Consider the following 23,198-nt stretch of genomic DNA (forward strand, 5'->3'; position numbering starts at 1 on the left):
TTCCCCCCCCCCCCCATCCCTCCTGTGTCTGTGTAGGTGGAGCGGAGCTCTATGTGGGACTCTGCCATTTGGTATAGTCCACTTGTGCATGCTCCTTTCTTCACTTGCCATTCTGCGGGATTTTTCCTTTTTTTTTTTTTTTTTTTTTTTTTTTCTTTATTATTCCGAGCTTTGCTGTCGGTAGAGCTTTTCCCCCAGCCACCTCTGCAGTTTTGGTGGGTGCTGGCGGGGTTGTACGCTGAAGGTTTTGAGGTGAATTCGTGTTGGATTAATGCATGGAGCTCTTCATTCAACTTCTTCTCAAGTGTCAAAAAAAAATGAGGCTATGAACAGATGTATTTCAATATGGAGAGATTTCCAAGTTCCTAATTCTTGGGGGTGGAGGAAAGAGTGCCATTGGAGAGTGGCTTTTGTTTTCGATTGGTGAACAAATGTCATCACATTTCAGTCACGTGCTGTAATATTCTTTGTTCAGCTATCAAAGTATGATATCTGCTACACCTGTTCCCACTTTTTAATTGTAAGTAACGGTGATTGCCTGCAAATCTTTTAATTGTGGATAGGAGCACTTTCCCCTCTTTCTCCCCCTCCTACCCCCTGGATGTTTGTTTGGGCCCAAGCGCCCGAGCTTGACAATGAACTTTTGTTCACTGTGGAAACTGCACGTAAAAAGGTCCCACTGAAGGTGATGATAACTTGTGTGTCGCCAGAAAGTTGTGTGCTGTGATGTACGGTAGGTCTGAACGTGATAAAATGGGGTGGGGATGTGTGCTTAGTAATGGCAGGGATCTAGTCAGGGGTAGGCTTTTTTTGGGGCCAGTGAAGTTTTCTTAACTAGGTGTGCTGCTGCGTGTTATTGGGTTAAAGGACAGATACTCCTGTACAACCACATAGATAAGCAGATCTATGTTTTTTGCTTAGCTGTAGATTTTCATCTATCAGAAATGAAAAAGATTTTGGCTGTCTGTTTACTTTTTTTATTTATTTATTTCATTGTGTTCACTTCTAACAATGAAGACACCTGCTTAGTTTCAGTTTTATAAGTCAGCTTCCCCTGGCTTTCTTGGAGCTAGCTGGTGAGGCTGGGTGTGCTACATGGCGGGGAAATGTTTAATTTTGATGAAAAGAGGCTTATTTTGGGACATAATTTGTGGAGAAAATAACATGCTTTTGAAAGCCTTAGGGGAAAAAAAAAATAATCCAACTCTAGGAATTGAAAACTCCTGACTTCTACCGGGTTAATGTGTGATGCTGAAACTTCTATATTAAGCTTGTTAGTGACTGTGTATAAGATAACTTTATCGTGTATAGTTAAATAGTGACATTAAATTACTAGTGAGAACAGATCTCGAAAGAAACACACAGGTTTTTTTGTTTATCTACTCATATTAGTTCGAGAAGTTAATTACCACACATTAGTAAAAAGATCACAGGCTTTGGGAATTTTATTTATGTTTCACGATGGCTGAATGAAGCTGTTTCTTTGGAGATATTTTTTTTATTATTGTTATTTTCTAGAAAGGAATTCTTTAGCTCAGTAAATGGCACTTTAAAACTGTGTTTAAAAAAAAAATAGGTGAAGTGCTTTTTGCATGTTTTTAAACCTTTTGACCTTACTGTGGTAGAGAAGTCAGATTATTGTATGATGGTTACATCAGCTAGAAGTTTGAGGTGATAAAAACTGAGCATGAAGCAACTTCTTTATCGGTTGATTTTGTGTTGCATAGTAACACGTACAGAGTATCACTTCAAGGTCTTGAGAGATTGTCCAGCAAAAGGTGGGTACTTGCTCACTGAGTGCTAACTACCAGCTGGATGTCAACTATGTCATACCCTCAGTTTTTAGCCATGCTGACCTGAGCAACACGAAACTTGGAGTGGATCCCATTATGGGTTTTAGTGTTTTTGTTTTTTTTTTTTTTTTCAGTTAACTAACAAAAAAAAAAGCTAGCATGGTGTGTAATACAAAATGTCGGGTTAAGGAATATTTTGTTACTAATAATTATTTTACCATTAGTCATCATAAGATTTCTACCTGAAAGCTTTTAATCTTTGCTCTTCCTGAACTGGATTTGTTGTGAGGGAGAAGGCAGCATTTGAAAGTGGTTTTCTTCCTTTAGGCAATGAAAACACAAAACTTTCCTTCAGAGAACTTAAAGCAAAAGTAGGAAACTGAAACTTACGCTGCGCAGAGAAAAAAATGCTCTTGTGTTTTCCAGCTTCAACAGTAAGATCTCTGCTCTCGGTTTAGGTTTTGCAAAGATCTCTCTTTACCCTAGGCCATTCAGCTCGGTCTGTATTTCAAGCATTGGCCCTCAATAGTTCTTACTCCAACTTTACTTCTCTTTTTTTAGAGATGAAGTTTTGTGTGTGTCTGTTACATGTCACTGTAGAAATTATAATCTTAAAAAATAAAATCCTAGGACTGGATCTGTACAAAGGAGACGATGTTCACAGGTTTTTGGTGGGTTTTTTTGTGTGGGTTTTTTTTTTTTTCTTTTAGGAAAATGCGATGTGTTTTAATGGTGCCTTAGAAAGTTGTGGAAATTCTGTGTGCAGTTGGAAAGCTTCAGCAGTGAGCCCGGCTATCACTTGGGTTGTTCGTGCAGTTTGTTTATAAGGGTTGTAATTGCATGTGAACACGTTGTGGCTGTTAGTTCTCTTATTGTCCGAGCCCTGGAGAACTTTATTCAGTCAAATTGAATAGATACTACTGGAATTTGTTTATGCCAGAGGTTTCTTTTTCGTTTCAGTACCGGTTTGTCAGAACCTTGATGGACTGTCTTATTTCATACGTTAGGGACATTTTGCGCAGGTACCAGAAACTCAAGATGAACGTCATGTGAGAAACACATGTTGGTGACTTAACCTTTTTACTATTGTTTCGGCTTTTGTTGTTTGTTGGGTTTGCTTGTTTAAAATCTTCCAGAAAGAACTTCATAGTGTGACAGGGCTTTGATTTTTTTGGAGGGCCATCACACGGTGGTGATGTGAGCTGTAAAGCAGAACCAGCCTTCAGGAGAGGCTCCTTCTGTAGAAGGGACAGTGCTAAAAACCCATTATTAAGCTTCTAATAGCATTTCTTCTCTGTCCCCTTCACCCTTTATGCTCACAACTGTGCAGTCACATGCGTAGCTATATACTAGAAGTGTAAGACTCCACAAAAGGCCTGGCTCCTGTACGTTCGTGAATTGCCCTTGTTCAATTACTCTGAGCCAGAAAGCAAGCTCACATCCTGTTTCTGATGTATTTTGACTGCACAAAGGTTATTTTGGAACAAACCATATACTGGAAAGGTGGGGCAGCTTGCAGAGGGGTTTTGAGATGCCTGCTGAATGCAAGGGGCAAGACATTTACTTCTGTACCCTGTAAATAGAGGGTGAACTGAAGGATAGTTTTTATAGGTATCTTACATTAATATTTCATGTTTGGTACAGCACAAAGCCAGTGTCTGGCTTGTGCTGGTGGTAGAGATATGCATTATGCAGGCAAAAAAAAGTTTATTTACATTTGGCGGGGGGGGGAACTTTGTATTTCTTATTTTCCTTTCTTTTTTTCTTATTGCAAATACAGACTCGTTTAAAATAAAATGAAAAAGAGCCCCTGTGTTTCTTTTCTTGTTTTAAATAATTTATGGCTCTTGTGCTTTACTGAGTTCCTCACTGGATTAAAACTGATAAAGTATAACTTTAAGTTTGTTTCATTCTGGTTTTGTTATGTCAAAAACAAAGTGGCGAGTGTAGATACAGAATGGCTATAAAATGTGTACATTTTAAAAAACTCTTCTGATGTTTACTTAGCACTGAGGAGGGGTGCACTTGTGTGACAATCAGACTTTAAAATTAGAATCACCTGTCCTTACAATAATTTTTAAAGATGTAGAAAGTTCTGAAAGGTCCCTTCCTTTGGTCTCAGAGGATTGCCATGCCTACTGCCCTAACAAAGCCCCAACTCTACCACAGAATGTTTTGTTTTAATACTTTGATCATCCCAGGCTTTTGAGGAAAGAATGTGTTACTTGGTATAGGCTTCTCTGCAGTATTTATTTTCTGTTTTGCTGTTTACATCATTCCAGTGTCTCTGTTGGAGTTACCAAGTACCATGTGCCTTAGAAGCTCTTTGCCTAGGTGGTTTGACCTATTATTCCTTCCCTCTTAGCTGAGATTTCTTGTTCCCTGTCATTGCAAAGGCTCACTCTTTGATTTGGAGATTGTATACTCAAAGCATGCTTTAAAACACGCCCCCAGCCCCAGATACTACCACCTCCCTCTCCCCCCCAGCCCTAGCCTAATGTTTGTTGTTACTGGTGTGAATGCTTTTAGAGGTAGTACATAAGGAGTGAGGCTCTGCTTAACGCAAGCCCTTTTGTAGGCCATGTTCACACAGCTCCTGTGCTTTTTTTTAATGTTGGATTTCTTAAACGTGTGTTTTCCAGATTTTCCAGGAATCAGGTTTTCCAGGTGCCCTTCCACCTGCCAGTGCTGCACTTGTAGGACAAAAGGGAATGTTAACAAGTTCACTTGCTACAGAAATTGTGCTGTGTGCCTCTTAACTGAGGGACTCTTCCATTGCCTGTGCGACTAGAAATATGTTTTGAAGTTGTACCTAGTGTGTTTCTCAGATAGGAGTATGGATATGCAAATGGTTAAAAACAAACGAGGGCAGATTTGAGCCTGTGACTCTAAGATGGCCTGTGCTTGGACTCTGTCTCTTCAGGCTTGTGAGAGGAGGACTCTAGCAGAGCAGCCGAGCTTGCCGTCGGTTCGGTGTCATTGTTTCTGCCTGGGAAATACAAGCTGTCAGTACTTGAAAGGGAGAAGGAACATTGATTCCTCCCCTTGTTCCCCTCCAACTCTGCAGATCCCGGCGTCGTTAACTATGTGGATCCTGGTGGCATCCTAGTTGCAAACAGTTAATTGGAGAGATCGAGTGGTATCCTATTGAAGCTTTAAATTGTTTTAACAAAACTTCTGAGTAATCGCAATAATTATTTTCTGATAAGCTGGCTGATAGTAACTATGGCAACAGCTGTCTTTGGCCTGTGGACAGTATTGCTGTGTTGACAAAACCTTTAGATGCTCCTGAGGCCTCTTGCCTCTATAGGGAAGTGCATCAGGATGTCTTTCAGGTGACTGAGGTGTCACTGTTAGTCTTTGTGTTGCAGCGGGACACCGTCCCTCTCTTGGATCAGAATTTTGGTCCTTTTTCTTCTGCGTGTTTGCGCGGGTGCTGCCTGCGAGCCTGGGAACGCTGCAAGGACTGTCATGTTCTGCAAGGACCAGTGAAACATACAAGTGCTTAGAAGGAATTATACATGCATATTATTGTTTTTTAATAATAATAATCCAGAGCTCGGGGCAAAGCGGGGGGAAAGAAAGGGGGACTTGCTCATTTTGATCCCTGGTTGTTTCCTTCCTCGATTAAAACCTTCATAGAACAGACTGGTAGGGGGAGCTGCCCTTCCCTTTACTGAACCAAAGTACAGCATATTCTTCTCTGAGGCCTACGCTGAGATACAGCTATTTAATTTTCAGCTAAGCTCTGCTTCTTTTTGGAAGAGATGCAAGCTCCTGCTTCAGTACAATTTAGAAATGGAGGAAGAAAGTAATTTGTTTCCAGATTACTAAGTTCTGGTCAGGGAGAATGTCCCTCTCTCCAAACATACTTTTCCTATTGATATTCAGGAGAGCACTCGGTAATGTTAATAAACGCAGCTGTCTTGGGAAGAAAAAAAATAAAATTCTTAATGCACTTTAGTATAAAAATGTTAAAAAGCCATGGCCTGTCCTGCATGTTTGAAAGTAGCTAAGCTGCTGGTTATTCCTTGGGAATTATCGGTTAGCTGCTGTGTATTTTTACTGAAATCTTTGTCCTCTTAATTTTGACGTACGAGCACTGGCTACTGCTGTAGCTTACCTGACGACTGCTAGCAGTGGTCTCTCCCTGTACGGTGTGTGTATGTTGCTTGCTGGCCCGTGGCAGCGTGCAATATGGCCTACATCTGGGCTCATCTTCAGGAAGAATGTGGCTGCTGGAAACTGCAGGCCCCAGTGTGCAGTGCTGTGTTTTTACCTGAACGGCTTGCCAGGATCGCGGTACCCTAATGCCTCCTGGGACCTGTAGTTTTCATGAGCAGAAGTTGGGGATTTGGGGTGAGAAGGGAAAGATGCTGTAACGCTTGAAAAGCTGAGTCGTCGATACCTTCTGTAGTAGGTCAGCTTAAACCTTTGCCTCAATTACTGTGCACCAGCATGTATTTTTATTTACAAGTTGAAGATGGTTTATAGTTGGGTCGTATGTTTAGGGAAAACCAGTTGATAAAAGAAGCCTTCCAACTGCCTGTGTGTTTTTATACAAAGAGTATACTACTAATTGCCCTAATACCTTGCTCCATCTGATTGCAAGTATACTAGTTGATATTCTGGGAATTTTTAATTTTTCAAGGCAACATTATAGACAAAAACATTCAGCAAAAAGAGGCTTCCATTATTGGTAATGTGGCTTCCATGTTCTCCTTTCAAACTGCTGTCCAACAGTTGTGGTGGGTTTCTGTTGAAGCGAAAGGGGATTTGAACAGCTTTTTACCTGCCAAGATCCCACTTCTCTCCTCTCTTTCTTGAGGTCAAGCCGTGAGGTGGCCACCTCGTGCAGCAGAGCGGGTCTGGGAAGTAAATCTCTATGAAATAAACCTTTCTGATGGTTTAGGAGAAACTAATTGGAGCGCTAGTCTTGCAAAAAGTAATGTGTATTTTACTTGAAGTCCCACAGAATTCAGAGAGAAAATCTGAATGCCTAAAATTGGAACCTACATAAGTAGTAGAAGGATCAACACCTCCAAACTTCTAGTGTTGGAAAGTAGCTTCTTTGTAATCACTATAAGTAGCTCCTATCTAGGTGCGTGTGGCAAAATTCTTCTTGTAGTAAGTGTCTGGAAATTCCACTCAATATAAGTTTAGAGTTCATATTTGCTTCATAGTTGTGGAAAAAAAAAACAGACAACAAACCCAACCACCCAACAAAAAGTTGCTCTCTCATTCACCCTGTACAGATTATAAATATGACAGATATTTAGGTGGTAATAGTTTCTTTGAGGCAGGGAATGTATTTTGTCGGCGCTGATGCATTGTACACACTGTATATTGCTGACACTTCTGTTTAAAACTGATACAAAAAGGTAAATCTATACAGACATTCATCTGAAACCTTACGTATGCTGTAACTGTAATAGGGTTTGTAAATAGTTAGTAATAGAGTTTTCTTTAAGTGTTCACAGCCCCTTCACAGCCCGTGTGGACCAAATTGATGACAGGACACATGGCTAGTTGAAATAGTTACTATTAGTATATTGACAGGATTAGAAAGGCTGTCATTGTTGCTGTGCAAGGATGAAATTCCCTTTCATTGACTGATTGGGCCTACACAACAGGCAGGAGAAAAAACCAAGGTAAATCTATATGTAGTGGAATGATGATGTCCTTCAAGGACATTTTACTCTCTGTAGAGAGCCTGTGACAGTGCCCTTTGTAACGCCACTGTATGAAGGTATTCTGGATAAAGAATGTGGGTAATAGCGATGTGCAAAAGGGGTTTGATGCATAGTTTTAAAGGAAAAACTCTTCTATAAGTACTTCTTACCATGTAAGAACAAACAGGTCCTGATCTGGGAGGAAATCTGGCCCTGCTCAAGTCTCAAGGAAGTCTGGAAAACTTCCCAGTTGAATCGAGTGTACCAGGATTTCATTCTTTTACCCCCAAAAAAGGTAGTTTTAAGTGGATTTTGCAGGGGTGAAGCACTTGATGAAGTTTGAGGAATCTGGTGTCTGGTTAAGATGCTGCTGCTGGCCCTTGAGGGATCTCGCACCAGGTACTTTGTCTCTTAGTGTCTTTGCTGTTTCTTTAAAAAGTGGATAATATTGAGCTTCTGTAACACTTTGTAGGAACTTGGAATCTATTTATTCAGGGCTTTTGCTTAATTTGCTTACACAACAGAATTTTATATGAAAGCCAGAAATTAGTCCTTGATATATCCAAGGAATACTTTCTGTCTTTGTCTCTTCTTTCTTGCCTGTGTGACAAAATTGCTCCAATTGAGATGTTCAGTCTGAAATTTGAATAACCTGATTTGTGATGGATTAAAAACCAAAACAAACAAAAAACCACCCCTCCTCTCCCAACCTAACAAACCTTTTCCATGACTTTATAAAAGGACTACAGTGGCCTATATTACTAATAACAAAGCTTTTTACTAATTTGCATTTTGCTGGAGCTCCAGATACCTCACTGTTTCATTGCTGCTTAGCTTGCAGTAATTGTCTCTGATAAGCATCTTTATCAAGTAAATCTATTGTTGTGTGGAGTATGAATTTGCTGTATTAAGGATGCTCTTGTCAGTGACCCCAAATGGAAAGGATGCGGCTACCTGAGCTTCCCTTGTTGCCCTTTCAGAGAGTACATTCTGGTCAGGAATAAATTGAGAAGGTTTGAGCTGTTTCTGAACACCAGGTACCTGTCCTTGGGTCAACTGCAGTTCTCCCAAGAGGGAATCCCACCAGACCATACCTCTTATTCTGCATCCTCAGAGAATCCTTCTGAAATCAGCGGATTTGTCACCATTTCTTTCAGAATCAGAGACTTAGTTTTCATTTCTCACCTGTGTTTTGGCGTATTTTACCAGCTCTACTTTTCCTCCGAATTTCACGCTCTAAAGTAAACATGGAAATCTCCACCCTTCACATAATTCTCATCCCTGTATGGCAATTTCATCTTGTCTTAGAACTTGCAGTGTCTTCTCCCACCTTACTTCTTGCAGGAATTATATTTGGATGCCTGGCTATTGATGCGGAGCTCTAATAGATTGTGCACTGTTTAATTTAATCAAGCACTTTTCCTGTGATGATGAGCTGCAGTTTTTGCAGCCAGTCAAAACCTGATGATGTTGGCCTCGTGAAATGCGTGCTCCAGGTTAGTTCCTCGCTGTAGTAACGGTATCTTCACAGCTGCAGAGCTGATTAGTTCAGCATAGGTCTGTGACTGCCTGAATACCAGCAGCTCAGGTTGTTGTTCTGCACTGACATTTGTCGCTGCTACAAAATTGCATGAGTGAAAATACTGATCTTAGATTTGCTCCATCCTGATGCAAGATAAACATGTAAGATTCCTTGAAAGTCGGCACCTTCTTTCTGTTATCCCTTTTCTAACTTAATCTACCCTTCTCTGCCCATGTTGTTTTTGTCCAAAAATGCTGATTTATTTTTTTTTTCCTTATGCCAAATAGGTTGTTAATATAGAGGATGATTTCATCTTCATGTATGTAAACCTTCTTACTTTTAAGACTTCTGAAAACTTAAAGGATACTTTTCCTACTTTTCCTCTGCCTTAACTTAAATCCCTGTGTAGAAAATATATACGAGAGATGCCTGTATTTTTCTCTCGGGTGTATCAGAAACTCCTGCAGCTTCTTCAGGAACTTTTGCATAATATGGGAAAGGTGGTAAATACTATCTGAATATTTCTTCCGTGATTTTTGCCATTTTCCCACATGCACAGGATACATTTTCAGCCTTCAGCTATGCAACCTCCATTGTGTTATGCTTATATTTTGTTTTCTCCACATTGCTTTCCATGCTGTGGTCTTTGGTAGTCCAGTAGGAAGGAAGACTCATATGGGCTTCTTGGGGATCAGAAGTTGTGTTAGACCCTTCTAACACACAATAAACTTTCATGTATGTTTCTGGTCCTCATACAGTTGTTGTGTTTTGGTTTTTTTTCTTCCTTTACTATGTAATAACCGGAGTCTAAACTGAGAGGAGCTGGGATTTTTCTCAAAGGGATTTTAAAAAGGAGAACAGGAAAAAACCCCTATTCTTGAGACAGCAAGGAGAGGAATATGTGAGGACAACGTAATGAAAGGAGTGTGTGAGAATTTCTGTCTGTGTATGTGGAGAGAGATATGTTTAAACATCTTTTCTAGCACAACGATAGGACCGTTAAAAATCTGGGCATGCATTTTTAGATATAAGAATTTGTTTAAAGAGTTAACTTTGCAAAGAAGTTGAAGTGGTGATGGGCACTACACTGACAGCACAGTAGTGCTGTGATTGTAAACACATCGCTGCCAGTGTTGGTCGTGATACTGCTGTGGCATCTGTGGTACTAATTCAGTGCCCTGCACTATTTTGTCTCATCTTAGTGTCTGCTGTTATGGTAAGCCTTCTTGCCCTGTGGTGGTGGTCTCCATCTCCTAGGACAACATTGGAGTGGACCTGTTGTATACGTGGAATCAGTTGGTCCCGGGAGGGCAGGTGCAGGATGTGGTGATGTTGGTGTGAGGGGATATGAAAGAGGAATGTCCCCTAGCAGCACATTACTAGCTTCTTTGGATAAAGCTTTTGGGAGATAGGTCCTGGCTCTTTGGAAATGAAAATAATTTAATGGAGAGGGAAAATTGACTGCTACCAGCAGCCTCCTTTAAACTGCCAGTCCTTTTGTTTAGAAAATGTAATTGTACCCTGCTCCTTTCACTCTCTTGTCAGCATTCTGAAAGTTGAAAATGGTATTCCTTTTCAGTTGGTTATATTAGCCACTAAAAATGGATAAATCTACAGTTTATTTTTGCTATTTCAAGTAAACAGTCAGTTAAAAATCCATGGCAATCAGTGTGAGTAAAAATGTCCTGCACACTTTGTTTTTCTTGTAGCTGAAGTCTACTTTCATTGTACAGCAGTCTTGCACTCAGGTTTTTTTTGCCATTAAACACTAATTGTATACTTATGTGATTCTGTGTTAGATTGGCACAGTGATTCAGTGTTATGTTTATGTGATACAGCGTGTAAATCTTTTTACTTTTATTGAATAATCATGGTTTTGAAAAGAAAGGAACTTCTATTAAGTGTATGGTTACTTGAATTCTTCCTTTCAGATTAGTGACTACCATCAGTACTCCCACACTGAGTGTGACTACCCCAGCTACAAATACCATTCTCCAGATGCTACAGTTCCCGTTTGTGTGCTTTAGAGGAGAAGGAAGGAAAAAAAAAAAAAACAGGCTTTTAAGGGGTAAGGAGGGAGAATATCATAAAAGGGGAAGGGGAGACAGAATTTGAGGTTGATACCTGTGCCTGTATATTTACAGGGAGCAGCGGGAGTGCCAGCTGACTGGAATGTAGGGGAAGGAAGATCAGAGCACATCAGTGAAATAATTTTGGAGTGCTTCCTGTTGACTTGTTAATACTGCATGGAATTTGGCCCAGGCAATCTGCTGTTGTGAATCAGCATAGTTTATTCACTTGGGTATAGGTGTGCCTGTTATTATTTGAGAATCTGCTCCACTTGAAAGATAACAGGTCAGTCTGGTAAGTAGTATTATTCCCATGTTTGAGATTAGAAACTGAGGCAGAGAGAAATTGATTTATTCTGTACTGCGGTAAATTTATTGGAGACCTTAAGCTGGGAATGGAGGCCCTCACTTGTGTGTTTAATCCAGTAAATGGCCTGCTTCCTTTAAATCCTGAATGTTGTTATGTTGTAAACAAAGGAGCCTAAAAATTATTTACTGATTAAGTGTGGGTAGTATACCAATAAGTAGTGCTTGCCCAAAGGAGTTGAGATTTTTGTAAAACTGGTTGTATAAAATAAATAGGGTAATTAGTTTTTCAAGTTTGGGATATTTATTTTTTTTAGGTTATCTGAGGTTGAAGGAAAAGTAGAGGTTTAAATGGGGATGCGAGACCACCTGATGCATAGGGGAGATAATGATTAATAAATGTGAATTTGAAATCCAGTGAAGTCTGAGTTGCATAGGTAAGCACTGGTGCCATTAACAGCCCTGAGTTAAGTTCTGCAGAACCTGAAAAAGTACAGAAGAAAGATGGTGGTGGTGATGGTTATTGCTGTTTATGCGTTATACTACAATTAATACAAGAAATTGCATATAACCATGTAGGCATGATTGTTTTTACAGATACTGTTACGTGGGCACACATCCTAAATGTATCCAGGGGGTCAGAGATAAGGTTAGTGCTTACGTTTGCCAACTTGAAACATCTCCAGAATGTACTTTGTCTATGACCAGTATCTGAATGATGTTCCAGTATCTTTACTGCATAATGTCATGGTTTCTGTAAACATACTTTCTGACTTAACATAGGACTGGACATAGCTGGGTGTGTGGAAAGGTTCAGCGCACAGCAAAAGTCACACCAGGTAATGAGAGTCACCAGTGCTGAAATCTTAACCACTTGTTAAACTATTCTGTGTACAGCTTACATGAGCAGAATTCTCCTGTCCTCCTGAGTGAGTACTGTTCAGGGACAGATATCTGTTAATTTGGACAAACCCCTTTTCCAAGTGGAAGATCAGCAGAGTGAGCAATACCCAAATTTCTCTGTCTGTCCCAGTTGTCTGGGTCCAGCATTGCTTCCTCTAACTCTTTTAGTACTGCTTAATAAAGGCACTCTATTCCAATGCAAACATGAAAGGTATGGCTTCCTTTTTGTTATGTGCCTCAATGTCTGCTGTAAATAGCTCACTTAAAGGTGTGAGTCTGATGCTTAGAACTCCATGTCATTGATTCTGTGACTTCCCACGGTGTTGGACTCGGGCTCTGGTGGGTATTGAATCAGGATCTTTTAAGTACATGTCTCTCCTTCTGGAGTATCTCCCTTAATGGCACTGCTTGTGGTGTCTACTGGTGTCTTAGAGTATTTGTGGAGCTCAGGAGCTTTGGCATATGCCCTTCTAATGTTTCATTAGAATTGTTCGTGTTTTGAAACTGGTTCTGCATAAGCCTGGGGTTGACTTTCAGCAGTAAGCTGGTTTAGTAGAGTCTCTTTTCTGAGTTGTTTTTATGTTGTGACATCTCAACTCTGTAACTGTGGAGACGGCTTCAAGGCCAAATACAAGGCAGCTTCAGTAACTACAAGGTCTCATTCAGTACTCTACTTCACAGGAGTCACATTGTAGTATAGTTTTGAAAAAAAAAAAAACAGGCTTTTAAGGGGTAAGGAGGGAGAATATCATAAAAGGGGAAGGGGAGACAGAATTTGAGGTTGATACCTGTGCCTGTATATTTACAGGGAGCAGCGGGAGTGCCAGCTGACTGGAATGTAGGGGAAGGAAGATCAGAGCACATCAGTGAAATAATTTTGGAGTGCTTCCTGTTGACTTGTTAATACTGCATGGAATTTGGCCCAGGCAATCTGCTGTTGTGAATCAGCATAGTTTATTCACTTGGGTATAGGTGTGCCTGTTATTATTTGAGAATCTGCTCCACTTGAAAGATAACAGGTCAGTCTGGTAAGTAGTATTATTCCCATGTTTGAGATTAGAAACTGAGGCAGAGAGAAATTGATTTATTCTGTACTGCGGTAAATTTATTGGAGACCTTAAGCTGGGAATGGAGGCCCTCACTTGTGTGTTTAATCCAGTAAATGGCCTGCTTCCTTTAAATCCTGAATGTTGTTATGTTGTAAACAAAGGAGCCTAAAAATTATTTACTGATTAAGTGTGGGTAGTATACCAATAAGTAGTGCTTGCCCAAAGGAGTTGAGATTTTTGTAAAACTGGTTGTATAAAATAAATAGGGTAATTAGTTTTTCAAGTTTGGGATATTTATTTTTTTTAGGTTATCTGAGGTTGAAGGAAAAGTAGAGGTTTAAATGGGGATGCGAGACCACCTGATGCATAGGGGAGATAATGATTAATAAATGTGAATTTGAAATCCAGTGAAGTCTGAGTTGCATAGGTAAGCACTGGTGCCATTAACAGCCCTGAGTTAAGTTCTGCAGAACCTGAAAAAGTACAGAAGAAAGATGGTGGTGGTGATGGTTATTGCTGTTTATGCGTTATACTACAATTAATACAAGAAATTGCATATAACCATGTAGGCATGATTGTTTTTACAGATACTGTTACATGGGTACACATCCTAAATGTATCCAGGGGGTCAGAGATAAGGTTAGTGCTTACGTTTGCCAACTTGAAACATCTCCAGAATGTACTTTGTCTATGACCAGTATCTGAATGATGTTCCAGTATCTTTACTGCATAATGTCATGGTTTCTGTAAACATACTTTCTGACTTAACATAGGACTGGACATATACAGAAGAAAGATGGTGGTGGTGGTTATTGCTGTTTATGTGTTAAACTACAATTAATACAAGAAATTGCATATTACCATGTAGGCATGATTGTTTTTACAGATACTGTTACATGGGTACACATCCTAAATGTATCCAGGGGGTCAGAGATAAGGTTAGTGCTTACGTTTGCCAACTTGAAACATCTCCAGAATGTACTTTGTCTATGACCAGTATCTGAATGATGTTCCAGTATCTTTACTGCATAATGTCATGGTTTCTGTAAACATACTTTCTGACTTAACATAGGACTGGACATAGCTGGGTGTGTGGAAAGGTTCAGCGCACAGCAAAAGTCACACCAGGTAATGAGAGTCACCAGTGCTGAAATCTTAACCACTGTAGCTGTGTGGAAGGGTTCAACACACAGCAAAAGTCACACCAGGTAACGAGAGTCACCAGTGCTGAAATCTTAACCACTTGTTAAACTATTCTGTGTACAGCTTACATGAGCAGAATTCTCCTGTCCTCCTGAGTGAGTACTGTTCAGGGACAGATATCTGTTAATTTGGACAAACCCCTTTTCCAAGTGGAAGATCAGCAGAGTGAGCAATACCCAAATTTCTGCGTCTGTCCCAGTTGTCTGGGTCCAGCATTGCTTCCTCTAACTCTTTTAGTACTGCTTAATAAAGGCACTCTATTCCAATGCAAACATGAAAGGTATGGCTTCCTTTTTGTTATGTGCCTCAATGTCTGCTGTAAATAGCTCACTTAAAGGTGTGAGTCTGATGCTTAGAACTCCATGTCATTGATTCTGTGACTTCCCACGGTGTTGGACTCGGGCTCTGGTGGGTATTGAATCAGGATCTTTTAAGTACATGTCTCTCCTTCTGGAGTATCTCCCTTAATGGCACTGCTTGTGGTGTCTACTGGTGTCTTAGAGTATTTGTGGAGCTCAGGAGCTTTGGCATATGCCCTTCTAATGTTTCATTAGAATTGTTCGTGTTTTGAAACTGGTTCTGCATAAGCCTGGGGTTGACTTTCAGCAGTAAGCTGGTTTAGTAGAGTCTCTTTTCTGAGTTGTTTTTATGTTGTGACATCTCAACTCTGTAACTGTGGAGACGGCTTCAAGGCCAAATACAAGGCAGCTTCAGTAACTACAAGGTCTCATTCAGTACTCTACTTCACAGGAGTCACATTGTAGTATAGTTTTGGTGATCTCTCGATTTATAGATGGGTGTATTGAAACTTCCTGGAGTATCTTCTTGTGTTACCAATTTCATGATGGATGTGCTTCTTCTGTTCATGTACGATTAGTCCCACTTACATCACCACTGCTTAATTAAGTGATGTTTCTAAAGTAATTCTTGGGTATATTGCCTTGGCATTAAAGACCTGAGATACAAAGAGATTGTGTTGGCTGGAACTGCTTTTTCAGAGAGAAGACTTTGAATTCTGTTTCTCTGTGTTGCCAAAGGAGGCAGCTCTGCTTTCTGTGCAGACCTCATGGAGACGTGAACTAAATCAACATGAGAACTGTATTGCACCAGAAAGGTCAGCTTGCATCAGCACTAAGACCAGTGGCTTGGAATGGAGGACAAATGGGCATAAATCTGGAGACATCCATACAGTTGTCCAGTTCTTCCTTCATCTCCATGCAGCCTAATGTGTGAGAAGAGAAGAAGATGCATCAAAATCATTGCCTGTATTTTGGAATATGTTGGAATCAACTGAATTTTCCTGTGTAATAGTTGAAGAAATATCAGTGGATATGGGAGAGAGCAGAAACTCCCCTTGAACTTAAGAGGGGAGCAAGAGGAGCGACATACGCTTTTTTTTTTATTATTGTGAGAAAAAAATGTGAATGATATTTGAAAAGTTTTTTGATGCTACTTGGAGCTCTTTTATACCTTCCTTGCTACTAGAATTTGCTCTCGGTGAGGGAAGAAGAACGCTTTTGAAGTTGTGTATATGGAAGACAAATTCACTACTAGAATTTGCTCTCAGTGAGGGATGGGGAACCTCAGAAGAACACTTTTGAAGTTGTGTATATGGAAGACAAATTATGTGTCTGTGAGGGGCTTTACTGGTGTGATGGAGAAGAGAGAAATGTTGCCCCCTGGATGATCAGCAGCAGCACTGAAGCATGCATGAACTCGGTACGCACGCATACGTTATGATTGAATCTCACATTTCTCTTGGGGTTGGATGATCAGCAGAAGCACTGAAGCATGCATGAACTCGGTGCACGCATATGTTATGATTGAATCTCACATTTCTCTTGGGGATACCAACAAATTCAGCCTGAAACATTCAGCCTATGACAGTCATGGAGTGAGGAAAACGTCTAGTAAATCTGAAGTTCCCAACTACAAATAAGAGTGCCAGTTTCCGTGAATTGTTAGTTTGTAGTGCTATCTGTTGCCTGTGTAGTTTGCACAAGTGATCTTTAGGATGACGGGGGCATTATGGTGCTGTTTGCTGTCAGCAGGACCAATTTCAATGCTATTACTGGCCTCGATAATAACTCCCCCCTCTCCTAAAACAAAATGAAAGAACCTCAAAGCAACCTGTGTGATTCCGTAAGCAGAAGGTTATTTAAATAACAAAATCATACTACCCCCTATGTGAAATGAAAACAAAAACGTAGCACAGCCCAAAATTCTTCTTTTGTTGTCTTTTTGTGTGACTTAAGAGATTTCTCATGCAAACTGGATCCCGGTCAGTTTTCTCACCAGTGTAGCCGAGCAGTAATTTTATTGAGGCAATGTCTGCATCTTTGTGAAACTGATCACAAAGCTTCGTCTCTTTCTTATACGTTTTTATCCTTGATACTTGCTGGTTCCTGATAAGGATGATAAGCTTATTGGCTACATCCATCTTCATCTTACTGCCTACAGCAGCACCAACAGGTGGGGTATACCGGACACTTGCTTTGTTTTCCAGACCCGTTGTAATTTCGGGCTCTAGAAAATGAAACTCCTGTGTTTCTCACAGATTGGGACCTGCTTGTTTATCCTACATGGCTTTCAGCTTGGCTATCTTCAAAAGCTCATCTGTCAGAAGAGAAGGAAGCTGACAGTGATGAGAAAGCAGACATTCACCAAATTGTTTAGGCAGTGCTTTCTAGCAGGATTAACAGTACTTGTGGCAGAATTCTGTTCGATGTTTGTCCTGCGCCTCAGCTTGAGGTTATGCATTTTTTGCAACAGTAGTACTTCTTCAGCTAGACTTCCTTATTAAAAAGGAGAGCATCCAGTACTGCTCCAGGGTCAGACAGGACCTGATGACTTTGGCAAGTTCAGTTTTCTTGGAGAGGAGTCAGGCATTCATCTACATGTTCTCTTTGAATCCATTGGTTCAGGAGATCTTTCCTCTGGTCAGCTGGGAGAGAGCCAAATTGTTGCCAATCTTAAATGGGTCTTGGCAGTTTTTCCAGCAAACATCCATGGCTTATGTTTAGTACTGCTTTCCAACTTTCTGGGTCTTTCTCTGTTAGGAGACACTAACTGCCTGAATCTCCTTGGGTTGACGTCCTGATTAGTGAGGGGCTTATAGGAGAATTTTTCAGCAGTCTGATGGGTTATGTAAAAAGAAAAAAAACAACCCATACCCTCAAATGCTTGATCGTGTCTTTATTTCATTGTTGCGTTATATTACACAATAAGCACAAACCGGTTTGATTTCTGCTTCAGAAGTTACAATTTTTGCTTTTAACATTACATGCTTGAATTACAGCCTGGTTTGTTTACCAGAAGAACCAACCTCCGAAACAACCCAGGACATATACTGGTCTGGCTGCTCAATGTGATTAAATGTAAGAACTAACATACTGTGCTGGACCAAACGTCCATCTAATCCAGCATCTTGCCTTTATCAGTGGCCAGCAGCAGCAGCTGACTGAACGGCGTAGGAAATGGGTGAATTCTGTCAGCTGCTGAAATATTAACAGTAAATTTCTGACAGACACTTGTTTAGCCGCTGCCTGAGATGGAAGCTACATTTGGGCTATTGCACTGTGAATAGCAACATCAAACTATTTATAGGTGAATTTGTTCGCTGCCTTTTTGAACTCATTTATATCTGTGGCTTCCATAGTGTGGCACGGCAGCGAGTTCCACGCAGTTTAACTGCATTTTCTGTGTGCGTGGCAGGCTGATGCGAGAAAAATAGCTTCATTTGTTTTAAACGTGCTCCCTAGTTGTCATTCCTCTCCATGCCATTTCTAGCTCTCCTCTATTTTGAGGTGGGGCAGCCAGAACTACGTGCAGTGTACATCACAGCAGAATGTTCCCTGTTCTGTTTCTAATACCTTCTGAGATTTTTCTCTGACTTCTTGCTGCTGGGAGTCGAACCGTTTGCTTGCAATAATCTCAAAATCTTTTTTGTAAGTAGTAATGCCTAGTTTAGACTCATCGTTGTGTATTTATAGCTAGGGTTATTTTTTCCTCCGAGTGTGTTATTTTGCACTTGTCGACAGAGGACTATAAAATGACAAATGAAAATCAATTGTTTGGTGTTATCAGATCCCTTATAGCTCTTTGAAGTTTGCTTTAATTTTAACTATCTGGAATAATGGAAAGCATCATAATCTCTACAGCCTCCCTTTTTGCCAGATCAGTTAGAACTAAGTTCACAGACTCAACCCTGATCCTTGTTATGGTAACTTCCCTGCTATTTGAGTATGTAGTGTTTTCTTTATTTTCAGTCTTTTAATACATTCTTAAGAAGGGGAATATCCTCCCGTGGTTTTTGCTCTGAGGTGATGAGGTGTACAAACGGATTCACCTTCCTTTTGTTTCCGGTGCAATGTGATGTATGAACCTTTTGCTGTTCAAGATGTATACATTCCAGTGTCCGTATGCTTTTGCTTTGAAATTGGATGTCCAAAAGCTTCATTTCATTGAGATTGCCATCTTCTATATGAATGCTTAGAAGAGTGTTCCTCAGAGATGTGAGGTTTTGTTTTGGTGATGTTTTTTTTCTTCTAATGGTAGTTTGAATGCCCAGTGTGTTGTAAGCTTAGTCCTGTGAATTGTATCACCTCTCTTAGGTAGTGCTTTTCCCTGCCTCTTTTTTCAGTTCTTTCCTCTTCCAGTTTGTGGAAGTCCCTGTCTTGCCTTTTTAACCAAGTCTCTTATGTTTTTGTTATGACCAGCAATAAGTTGTTGTTTGTTTTGTTTGGTTTTTTTTTTTTTAATAAATACCAAGAATCCACTGCTTATCTCTTTTTGTCATCTTAGTCAGATTTCTGTTTGAAACTCTGGTTTGAAAGTCAAAACTTGTCACTCACCAGGCATTGATCTCATTGGGGGATATTACCATCAGTTTTAAGGCTGTCGGGTGAAGGGCAGGTGTTAACTCTTGAAGGTTTAATCCTTGTTTATCTTGAACTCCTTGATTTGATTTTTTTTTTTGAGGGGAGTTTGTATTTAGTTGAATTTTTAGGAAAATGGGAGCGGACACTTTTCAGATAAGAAGTATTGCTAGACAGTAAGGCTTCTTTTGCTATTGTGCTTCCACATGTGAATTTACCTTTCCTTTCCTGCTGTAAGTATTGATTGGGGATTAAATAATTAGACTGACAGGGTAGTACATGTGTTCTTTCTTATCATATGAGGGACAGGAAGAAGGGCTGTGACAGACACTTCTGTCCAGAAGACTTCTAGCCTGGAGGGCAAGAAGACTAATGCTTCATGTATGAACATGCAGATGTGACATCCAGACTGTAACAATTTGCCTCTTGTAGGAATTGGATCCTTTACTCAGTGTGTGTGGATTATTACAGATTTTCACGTATCAAGGTGGTTTAGATTATTGTTGGGGGAAATCAACCCCCTTTCAACTTCCCTGCTATTTGTGCGTTTGGTAATTTGAATTATAATTTTACATGATTATATTCAGAAGCTCTTAGCAGCTTGTGCTCTTGTGTGGGTGCATACTTGTGATGCTTGGTAAGTTGTGGGAAAAAAAAATTATTTTGGTAGGTTAGTATTAATCTGTTGTGGAATTTGAACAGTTTCTAGTGTACTGTGTGACTGCAGCAGGAACTTAACTGCAAAAAGTTTAATTCATAAAAGCTACTTCTATGAGAATTTTTATGCAGATTTTGAAAAAGTAGAACTGACAGTTTTACAGGTTCCTGAATGAGAAGTCTGAATAATGTGCTTTGGTTTTGTAGCACATGTAACCTAAGCAGCTGGAACTTGCTTTGATTTTCTATCTCTACCTGGACAAACCATTGTTTTGTGTACTTTATTCAGTGAACTTCCTTCAGATACTTCTAAAAACATACAAAGCCAAGAAATGAATACTTGCGTTGTTATAAACCAGGTATCATTATTAATTGTGTGTTGGTGTTTGGAAGGTGAAACACTTCAAATGACTTGACAGATGCTGTTCAAATGTGAACTAGTTCTGAAATTGGCAGCACATGCTAGTGCTGATCTCAGGGTCCCTCAGTCTGTTCACTAAACCACCATCCTGTCCTCTTCAGGAAAAAAAAAAAAGTACTTCTTAGCATTCTGCCTTCTTCCAGGACTGGAGGCTGTAGTGTGTATGAAAGGATGATATACAAGCCACTTCCCCCACAGAATCTGTGCCAGGTATTATGTGCTTGTTAATGCAACTTGAGAAAATAGAAAGGCCTGAAATAATTGAAATTCTTAATGTTTCTCCAATAGATGATTTGAAAATATGCCATTTAGCGCAGGCTAAAATGACAATAGGGACTATTATTCACGAGGAGTGACTTCCGAGACATTAATTGCCTCTTGTTTTAGAATTCTTTAAAATGCTCGTTTTTGTTTTGTGAACTTAAATACCTCCTGCCTGGTACAAGGATATATGTTTTCTTGCAGCAGAGGGGGCTGAAAAGGCTGTAGAGAGTAGCATCCTCTTGCTTTTCCTTCCTTCTTTCTTGGAAGACAAGGAACTGAAATAAACCTTGGAATTTAGTTCAGGTATATTGTGCAGAATGGAAAAAGAGGTAACAGTTGCTCAAATTTTGAGATCAGAAAATAAATCTGTAATGGGGAAGAGAAAACAGGTCTTTCCAAGGTGTATATATAAACTTGTTCTCACTTGTCCATTTTTTTGTGTTGGTTATTGCCTAATAGTGAGTTCTTTAGGACTCTGTCATAGATATTTTATATATCAAGTGTGTCAGGTCTTCCATTGCAGTGAGCTAGTTAAATCACTTTTTAAATAATTATATATTTTAAAAAAAAGTTTCATGTCTTGTCTGGGAAATCTTTTATTTTTTAATTGCTGTGGACTGTTTCTTGGAAGGAGCAAACTGTAGTGATTTTTTTAAAACTTGGTTTTGGTATTTTTTGTTGTGGGCTTTTTTGTTTTTTAAGAAAAAGTACAATCAAACCATTTTTGCCTCCAGTATGCAGGTAGAGTTCTTTAGGACTCTGTCATAGATATTTTATATATCAAGTGTGTCAGGGTTTCCATTGCAGTGAGCTAGTTAAATCACTGTTTAAATAATTATATATTTTAAAAAAAAAAGTTTCATGTCTTGTCTGGGAAATCTTTTATTTTTTAATTGCTGTGGACTGTTTCTTGGAAGGAGCAAACTGTAGTGATTTTTTTAAAACTTGGTTTTGGTATTTTTTGTTGTGGGCTTTTTTGTTTTTTAAGAAAAAGTACAATCAAACCATTTTTGCCTCCAGTATGCAGGTAAAGTGCGTGTTTCTGTACTTATCTTGAAGTCTGAGGTTTCTTTAAAGCTTGGATGTAGTGGTGGTTTTTTTGTTTTTTTTAGTTTTGGTTTTTTGGCTGTTGCTTTTTTTTTTTTTTCTAATACAGTATTCTGGTATATGTTTGAGCTCTAGAATGTTACCCCCTTTTGTTTGGCTGTTTGGATGTTGTGGTGTTTTTTTGGTTTTTAGTTTTGGTTTTTTGGTTGGTTTTTTGTTTGTTTGTTTTTAATACAGTATTCTGGTATATGTTTGACCTCTAGAATGTTACCCCCTTTTGTTTGGCTGGGTGAAGATGAATTTTCAATCATCATCTGTACCTTAGTTCGTGCTGTTGTGTTTCCACGGTAGTTTTGGGTGAGGCTTATGAAACTGTGTTGCATTAAGTACTTTACCCAAAATGTCATTCAGGGTAAAGCTATTAGAAAATGTGGTTTTTATCTCAGATGGAGAAAGTCCATGCTATATAGAGACAAGGGGGTTTTTTGTTTGTTTGTTGTTTTGTTGTTTGTTGTGTTTTTGGTTTTTTTTTGTCCTGAACCTGGGTGTTGCAAAGCTACAAGGTATATTAGGAATTGGAAGAGCAGAAAAATGCTGAATTAGATAAAGTAAAAGGCTTAAAGTAGTTGTCAGGGTGGGATTAACCTGGCAGAGAAATCAAGTTCTCTATAAGAGAACGCTTGAGATACTTGGGCCACCGCTTAATTGCACTTTTATTTTCATACAAGGCTACTAAATAAACAGGAGAGTAAGGAATTGGTGCTGAAAGAGAGAGGAATGTGTGAATATTGATCTGGTGTTAGACTTGTGTATCTGTTGAGAGAATGGGGAAATCTGAATGTTCACAGAGCCCAGCGGGAAGCGAGTGAGAAGAGGGGATTTTTTCCCCCCCCTTAGAGGTATGCTGAGAAAACAGTGATGCAGCCTGGCAGACTTAAGTCCTGTTGCATTCAAGGAACAAAAAAACAACAGCCGACGATGGCTCAGAAGCTGCAGGGTAGCTGGTGTAGTAAAGAAGGAAAAAAAATTAGAGCCAGATCTTGCGCAGTAAACTGGAATTCACTCATCTTTTTAAATCCAGGCACTACAGCTAAAGGAAGGGGGGGGGGGGGGGGGAAAGGGGGGGGGGGGAAAATCTGAAGGGAAAGGGGGGAGAAGGGGTGGACTCCTGCTCATCTGCAGCAGCACTGCACACAGAGCCTACCTGATTTAGGCCTAGCGACAGTTGCGTTGGAGGCCTTGGGAAGGCAGCGAGCGTGTTGTCTCGGCGTGACGTACTTGGGAGTGTGTACAGCCTGCGTGCTAAATGCGAGGGGACGGATTTGACTTCGCCTCTAACAGCTCTAAGAATGTAATGAAATCCCTTCTCACTCACGCTTTTATTTTGGGATGGAGGGGGAGAGAAAGGAGCTTTC

At 39.9% G+C, this 23,198-nt stretch overlaps 1 protein-coding gene across 1 annotated transcript in view; it reads left to right on the plus strand.

Moving 5' to 3' along the window:
• The first annotated feature begins 234 nt into the window (after window positions 1-234).
• PHF21A (PHD finger protein 21A) overlaps window positions 235-23,198 on the plus strand; it is a 148,726-nt gene continuing 125,762 nt past the window's right edge. The window contains exon 1 of the mRNA XM_014950322.1: window positions 235-520. The gene's annotated coding sequence lies outside the window, so the exon portion shown is untranslated. The remainder of the gene's footprint in view (window positions 521-23,198) is intronic.

This window comes from Calidris pugnax, unplaced genomic scaffold, assembly GCF_001431845.1.
Source record: "Calidris pugnax isolate Ruff unplaced genomic scaffold, ASM143184v1 scaffold68, whole genome shotgun sequence".
NCBI classification, from domain to species: domain Eukaryota; kingdom Metazoa; phylum Chordata; class Aves; order Charadriiformes; family Scolopacidae; genus Calidris; species Calidris pugnax.